This window comes from Convolutriloba macropyga, chromosome 15, assembly GCF_964194025.1.
Source record: "Convolutriloba macropyga chromosome 15, txConMacr16.3, whole genome shotgun sequence".
Taxonomy (NCBI): Eukaryota; Metazoa; Xenacoelomorpha; order Acoela; family Convolutidae; genus Convolutriloba; species Convolutriloba macropyga.
The window spans coordinates 25,994,663-26,002,150 of NC_134482.1; positions in this window are offsets into that span (position 1 = coordinate 25,994,663).

Below are 7,488 nucleotides of genomic sequence, written 5' to 3' on the forward strand. Positions count from 1 at the left end.
GTGAATGCGAATACGTCAACACCGAGGACGGCGCCGATTTTTCCATCGGCAATATTTAGGAAATGTATGTTGCGCAAACTGTTGAAGGCATCACAAATTTGATAAAGTTCAAAAATCTTTGCAGTTGCGATGTTCATTGACGGGGTGCTGAACGTTCGAGAGAGTTCAAACAATATTTCAATTGACTTATATGGAGTAATTGTGACTGGCTTAACAATTTTTGAGAGAGACATGCTGTTCTCTGTATTGAGAAATTGTCGTGGTACTGACTGTTGAGTTTCTCGAGAAAGCTCAACAAATTCAGCTATGGCGTCCAATACAAAGCTGAATTGGCTACCGGGGTCTATGAAGGTGTAGGTATCAAATGCTTTACCCCCCTTGAGGAATGAAACAGGTTTAAGCTGCAATTGCTCACACCAATTCTTCGATGTTTCGGAGCATTGGTTAATGCTGAACAATTGGTTAATTGCATTGCTGTTTACATTACGTTGTTGCACGTTTTGCTGGCTTTGGTTGAAAATATGGCCATAACGGCTGTTGGGGGCTTTGTTTGCTTGACTTTTCTGTTGAGAAGATGCATTTGGAGTTTGACTTGAAGCTTTACTACTAGACGAAGCTGTTGGATTGCTACCAGAAAAAAGTTCAGTAGAAAAAAGTTCGTTTGATTTGCTTGGTAAGATCATCAAGAAATGTGTGGTGGAATCCACTGCAAACCTTACATCGTTTTTGCAATGGACACGATTGTTTGTGGTGTTTGTTGCTCAAGCAGTTTGTATACAAATTGCTTTGGCTGACAAGCTTGTATCGACCACTTGGTGAGCAGAACTGATACTCAGGGCATGTGAAAATGCTGTGTTTTTGTCTGCACTTCTCACAAGATCGTTTTGTGTTAAAAGTTCTAATCGGAACGTTTTGTGAAGTTGGCGGTTCTTTTTGCTGAGGCGCAAAGTTCCAATGTTTTCTACTGTTTTCCGCTCAAGCGTTGTTGACGGACACTGAGAAGTTGCTATTGTATGGCTTGGTTTGCAGGTTGTTCGAGTTGACAAACTTTGAGGCTTGAGAACTGATGGTTCTTTGATTGCTTTCTCGACTCATTTTGTCGTATATTTGAGCTTGGAACTCTAATCATTGTTAAAAATCTACAAGATTCGGAGCTGAGCTGAGCTCGGTAAGGCAATATTCAGTCCATTTCAGAAACAAATGATGTGGTGTTTTCTCTTTGGCTTTCCTAAAGAGTGTTGTAGAATGGAGGTCTGCTGTAAAGCCAAGGTATTGGAAGGCTTGCACAAGTCTTTTCAAAAATGAGGAAATTGCCAGTTTTTGAGCTGGTTATTGAACGCAATAACAACTATAGTACCATCACCGAAATGTCGGATTAGTTTGTTCAGTGCTATCTGATAATAAGATGAATCGCAGGAGTAAGCATGAGTCAAGGTCTTTGCTTTCCCACTTACAGAATTCTCAAAGTAGGTTATACGATGCGTGTCTGTAATGGAAGTAATGTTGTGAATCATTGTGTTGAAGTTATTGATCCACTCATGAAAGTGGATAGAGTTACAATTGAAATTCTGAATTTTCAGAGGTGGCAATTTGATTGAATGTTTGAAATCAACATTTCCTCTTTCCTGTGTTACATTAGTGTTCGAGTGTACTGAGGTAATATGTTGATTGACAGTGGGTAGTAAATTCTGGTTGATTAAAAGCTGGCTTAACTGATTTTGTCCAACAGGATTTAGCTGTTGAATAATGCACTTTGGGGCATGGATCGTGGAAGTTACTGGAGCTTGAAAGTTCGATGGAACTTGAGAGCCAGGAACAAACTGGTTGTTACACAACTGACTGGGTTGTTCCATATTTTGAATAACTGAGAGGCCTGTGTTGACGAGGCCGTGTTGACTGTTCACAGGTTGTGCAAATTGCAGAGGAGCTTCAATTACGTTTGATTGTGAAGCTACCTGGTTTGGCAGAAAATTAGGAGCTGCAGGATTTAAGACGGTATTTTGATGCGGCTGTTCCATGAGTTCCAAGGTATTTGAAGAAAACTTGCGGAATGTACCCCAATTATAGGATTAACACATTGATTGGATTGTAGGCAATTGTTTTCTGTGACTATTTTATCAGTTTTATTTGGAAGATGTGAGGTTCTGTTTGCCACTGTGGGTAAGTTTTTGCAGGTCCCAGTTCAACAGTTGACCTTCGAGGTATCCACTTGTTCCTATTTGAACTTGAGAAGGTCCAAAATTCTGTTAAGGATTGGGAAAATTATGATATTGAGGATTTCCGTTGGCATATGAATCCTGATTGTTTCTTTGCTTTGGCAAGTTTAAATTAAATGTTCCCTCCGATGCCGAGTTATGGGCAAATAGACCATCTGCATGTAATTGAATAGTTGGATCTGCCAAATTGAACGGGTTTGAAAGTGAGTGATTACTTGAAAGGTTCAAATTTTGGATTGGAGGCAAAAGGTTCTGCGACGTGTTAAAGTTGTCACTCAATTTGATCTGAGCTGTTTCATTTTCGCGGACATCTATTTTTACCAGATTGGAGGCAATTTCAAGTTACCCAAATCTTGTTGGCGATATGAATTCTTCGCTGGTGTCTTTGTCAAAGCAGGGAAAAGGATTGGGAGCATTTGTTTGGTTTTCAAGGTTAGTTTTCGATTTTAGAAGACTTTCATGAACTTCCCTTTTAGCATTTCTTTGTTGGGCTTCAAGCACATGTTGAATTTGAAGTACTGTTTCATTAGATGTTTGTTGAAACAGTGATGGTTGTCTTGGCCGTGGTGGTATTGGTGGCGGCTGATTGAAGATGTTGCAGCTGGTCTGCTTTTCTTATATATCGCGCTGATGCTGGATTCGTTCCCTGTCGTCACTGGGCGCAGGTGTTGATTGCTGAGACAAGTTTCTTCTGCTGGTGATTATGGTGACATTATATCTAATGCGACTGGAAGACTGACTGAGCTGGCCATCATCGTCCAACAGATCGACTTACAGTTCCAATTCATTGAGTCGAGTTATTAGTGTCGTTTGCCTATTCAATAATGATGATGCAGTGAATTGATGTGGCTGCTGTCTCATCACTTCCTCTGAAGGTTTCCTGAGCTCTGTCTCCTGGCCTTTGAATTTGTTGATCACCAAAGAAAATGATCGGAAACTCCGTTTCTGCTCCATAGTTTTCTCAAGGAGACCGAACAGTTTCTTCATTGACATTTCTGTCGCTTTGAACATATTGATGGCAAATTGACATTCCGCGCTGTTCTGCTTCAACATCTTGGTGGCTGTTGCTCTGTTGTAGCTGATCGTGGATGATGTTGGTGAAGAAGCTCGTTACTGAAGGTGAAAAACGGCTTTGAGAACCGGAGCGAAGCAAATTTTTAATGTAAACCAGTTGTCTAAGGTTTGAATGCTAATGATCCTAGTTTTTTCTTTTTTCTTGTTCAAAAAATCAATTACGCAAAAGGTGATGTCCTAGGATGTGTTTTGTGTGCTAAATCTAGCTTTTTGAACTAAAAAATACCTAAAAGCTTTTCCTAACGTTTGCGCGATTTAATCAACTTTCGTTCCACAGACCTAAATAGTGGCTTGTTTTTTGTTGAATAGAAACAAGTTCTGCTTAAAAAGCTGGCTTTAACTGTTTTAAGTAGTGTGTTTGGCTACTGTGGATGACAGGAAACCTGTGCTTTGCCACATTTATGCAGTTAAACCAAAATTAGACCAGAACACAAATAATTGTTACATTATACTCCTTTTTCTTGAAAACTTGAAATAGGAATAAATTACAAACCAGAAAGCTTACGAAACTGTCCAAGAATTTTTTCTTAACTCCCTAACCCTAACCAAACACTAATTAATGAATAATAATACCCCTCACAGTTTTTTGAGAAACTAGAAATTTGAAACCTGTTTTCTTCTACTAGTTGATTGTTGTTGTGATGGCTTAAGATAAGGAATTTGTAAAAAGACGATGCGTTTAGGCAACAAGAGCTACAAGAGGGCTACTGAATGCTAGAAATTTGCAGAGACGATTCATTTTGTGGAAAACTTTGGAACTCTTTCAAACATTGTCTTTTTTAATGTTTTGCAAACACTTCTTCGTTTTCTTTAAAACTGTGTGACTTTATCTGCTCTTTTTCACTCTCTCTGCGTTATTTATATTATGCATTGACTGTACTAAACTTTCAAAGCTCTCTCCGACAGACAACGTCCGAGATCTGCCTTTCGGAATAATTGAAAGTAGGAAAAAAAGACATCAAATTTTCTGGTGACTACTGGAATCAATTTTCTTAGAAAACTCCTCTTCTGCTGATGGTAACATCTGAAACCAATAGAAATAAAGAGGATTCGCAGACGGCAACGACTGAGACCAATGATTTTTGCAAAAAATGAAGTTTTGGAAGTTTTTTCCAAAAAAAATTAAAATGGTAGTTGTTCTCGTCAAAGGATAGTTTTGATTTTTGGTGTGGCGCCTAATGACCTTCTATTTACTTCCCTATACTTCCCTACACAATGATTTGTTTTAGAGGGTTTGTTTAGTGGTTTATTCGACAATTCAAGTGAATATGTAATCAGAAAATTATTTTGTGTTTTTTGAATTTTCTGAATTCAAAAACTTTTTTCTGACATTTCCTATTTATATAATACTGATTGGATAAATCGATGGAAATAGCTTTCTGTTTGATTGGAAACTAATTCAGAAATGTGGTTTAATGGTTTATTCCGCAATTGAAACAGATATGGTTTCCGAAAACTAATTTGTGATTTCTAAATTCTCTGAATTCAAAATTTTTTCTGACATTTCCTATTTATATGATACTGATTGGATAAATCGACGAAAATAGCTTTCTCTTTGATTGCAAATTAATTAAAAAGAGTGTTTCAATAGTTTTTTCCGCAACTCAAACGAATATGTAGTCAGAAAACTAAGTTGTTGTTTTTGAATTTTCTGAATTCAAAAAATTTTTTCTGACGTTTCTTATTTATATGATACTGATTGCATATATCGATGGAAATAGCTTTCTGTTTGATTTAAAGTCAATTCAAAAGAACGGTTTGATAGTTTTGTTCCCAATTCAAACGGATATGTAGTCAGAAAACTAAATTGTTTTTTGAATTTTCCGAATTCAAAAAATATTTTCTGACATTTCTTATTTATATGATACTGATTGGATACATCGATAGAATAGCTTTCTCTTTGATTGCAAACTAATTCAAGAGAGTGATTTGATAGTTTTTTCGCGCAATTCAAACGAATATGTAGTCAGAAAACTAAATTGTGTTTTTTGATTTTTCTGAATTCAAAAAATTTTTTCTGACATTTCTTATTTATATGAAACTGTTTGGATATATCGATGGAAATAGCTTTCTCTTTGATCGCAAACCAAATCAAGCGAGTTGGTTGATAGTTTTTTTCCGCAAACGGATATGTAGTCAGAAAAATAAATTGTGTTTTTTGAATTTTCTGAATACAAAAAAAAATTTTCTGAAAATTTCTTATTAATATAATGCTGATATGATATATCGATAAAAGTTGCTTTTTGTTTGATCGAAAACCAATTCAGCACAGTGGTTTAATGGTTTTTTGCCGCAATTGAAACAGATATCGATACAGAAAATTAAGTTGTGTTTTTTTGAACTTTCTGATTTAAGGAACATTTCTCTGATTTTTGTGATTTTTTTCGCAGATTTTTCTTTAAAAGTTAGTTTACTGCCTTTCCTCGCTTTGAAAATAATAAAACTGGTCGACTTTTATAAATCAAGCTGTTATAGTAACAAAATGGTTTTTTGGGGAACAAATTTCAATTTTTTGGAGGCTTTTTTGTCGAAAAAAAATAGAGATTTTGGATGGATCAAACCGGAGATCAGGACATCAGAGGTAACGTCTGAGACCTCGCGCGGACTTCTGCTGGTGACGTCTGGAACCAGTTAAAAAACTAGATCCTCTCGTCGGGGTGACGTCTGAAACCCAATTCCCAAAAAGTCGTCTTTGCTAGGTAACATCTGTAACACAATCTTGGCTTCGTCGCTGAAAAAATCGCTGCTTTTTTCTTTTCTGTGTCTTTTCTGTGTTTTTTCGGTGTCTTTTCTGTGTCATTTCTGTGTCTATTCTGTGTCCTATGAAACTTTTTGCCAGTAACAGGAGAGACTTTTGTACGAGGGAAATACTTTGAACGAGGGGTAAACCATAAAATGTAAGCGAATGTAGATAAGGATTCAGTTACATTGTTCTAGACAGTTTGCAAAGTTTTTATATCAGTTTTATGTTGCAGGAACAACCAACTCGTTTTGGTTGCGATAAGGACAAAAATCAATGTTTTTTCAAGTTTCACTTCTGACTTGATTGTTGCACAACAGTTGGGAACAAAAAAAATTCGGAAAGATTGTTGTTTCCAAATTTTGTTCTCCAAATTAGGAGCAAGTACAACAAAAACCATCTTCAACTTTTATGGCGTGTCCCGCCTTTGGAGTTAATGCTCGCATAGAAAAAAAAGAAGGTGTAATTTTTCCAAGTTTGATTGCTTACATTCTTTTTTATTAAATAAGATTTTCACATTCTAGTTTAATCACTAGCCTGCAAAACCATCAAATTGATCCTGCGACCATTTTCATCATCAATCAGCGCAAATTAGTTTCAAATTTTTCCAAATAACATTAATTTTTACTGCATCGAAAATTACAGTGTAAATTTTCTACCATTATGCCACCAATCAGCTTTTGTTTTGCATTTTTTGAGTTTAATTAAATTTCAGAGTATAAGTTTCACTTATTTCAGGTAAGATCAGGGTTGCTACAATCGCAATCAATTTTGCGGTCAGTTTTGTCGCAGTCGCTGATCGCATTTCATAAACGATTCACTTGAAATTGTACGATTTGATTTTTGCTTTACATTAATTTCAATTTTATATTTTTGGCCGTAAATAGCGTTGAACCCTCAATCAGGAGCGTTAATTTATGTAGTAGGGAAGGAATCTAATCAAATCCTAACTAAAAGTCAGTCCTGTAAGATGGGATTGAGAAATTTTTCTGTCTAATTTCTAAGGTGGATCAATACAAAATAGTTTTGTACAATAATACTAAATCAGAGACATTTATAATAAACTATTTCATCGTAATGAGTAAGTACTGCTTCCACATAATGAGATGAGTCAACGTTTATTACTATCTCAATTGTTGTTCACTTTTTCATCAAAGGCGTAACGAATCTTGATAGAAAAAAATATTGACAAGAAATTCACTAAATCTGTGAAGATGTTCATGTGCGTAATTTCAATTGTCATGTGTATATTCAAAACACGACACAATTTTTGGTTAGAATCCCAATTTTATACGCCCATCAAAATGTTCCACGTTTTCTATTGAGTTTTTAGCAATATCGTATCTAAATACAACGTAATTTAGCAACAAATCAACGCTATCTCTGTTAACTTTCATGAACTGCTTCTAAAGTTATAATGATCTTGATCATGTTGACCAACAAAGACCAAGTTCCATA